The sequence below is a fragment of the Trachymyrmex septentrionalis genome, unplaced genomic scaffold, assembly GCF_001594115.1.
Source record: "Trachymyrmex septentrionalis isolate Tsep2-gDNA-1 unplaced genomic scaffold, Tsep1.0 scaffold235, whole genome shotgun sequence".
NCBI lineage: Eukaryota > Metazoa > Arthropoda > Insecta > Hymenoptera > Formicidae > Trachymyrmex > Trachymyrmex septentrionalis.
Window position 1 is genome coordinate 431,831 of NW_017305392.1, and position 1,039 is coordinate 432,869.

The window sequence follows — 1,039 nt, forward strand, 5'->3', positions numbered from 1 at the left end:
GAGTATGTGCGTGGATGCGAGCGTACGCGTGTAAGCCTAAACAGATATAATTTATTCAACTTTTTCTATATAAATCATTCTGATTTCAACGTTACAACGTTATTACAACACTTTCTAAACATTTCAAAATGTTTCCTGCTAAGGTCATAGTCTTTAATAGTCTTAAAACGTTCCACAGTATTAAAAGGAAGGACAACGCGGACGTGTTAAGATCGAGATGAAAAAATGTCACAATTAAAATTGAGATCAGAAATCACTTTTATTCTCTATGAGGACTTAACTTTGAAATAAAATTTGTTTTCTTATTTAAAAGTTGTGAATAATATTATCATGTACCATTGTATAATATTGTCAAATACTTAATATATAATTATAAATGTCAAATATTTTATCACTTTATCTAATTTTGTCACATTTTATCTGAACACAGATTCGCACAGAGCGCTTCAAAATCTGAGGATTGTATTAAGAAGAATCTTTCCAATTCTTCCAAAAGACTTGACAGAATGTGTAAAATTATCTAATTTGGATGACGATTTATTCTTCGTTGAAATCTTCGACCTCCCTTAACAAGAATGATTAATTAAAATGTATAAAAATATAATTAGAGATAATGTATCAGAAAATGTACATTTATTGGTAAATTGACGGTTTCAAAACAAAATTAACCTTATGCAAATTTAAACTTTTCCTGCTTTTGCAAATTTTGTAGGACGCGTGTAACATATCACAAGGTATTATTCTGAGCTTTTTCCTATCATTGTAACTGCGACGATTTTTTAATCAAAATTTTATTCGTGTGTCACACTATTCCATCAACTGTAATTTTTAAAATTTATCTTGTTTTGTTTTAGTATGATTCCGTATTTTCGAAATATAACACTTTAAATATAGATTTTCCCATATATTACATAAAGAAGATATTTGATTCCAATTTTATTCTGTATTATAGGGAAGTGTTTATTTGTATTTTTATTCACTGATTTATTGTACTGTACATATATATATATATGTATATATTATAAAATATGTTAATTAT

At 26.8% G+C, this 1,039-nt stretch overlaps 1 pseudogene; it reads left to right on the plus strand.

Annotated features, from left to right (window-relative positions):
- Positions 1–1,039, plus strand: part of LOC108748583 — a 9,079-nt pseudogene that overhangs the window by 1,458 nt on the left and 6,582 nt on the right.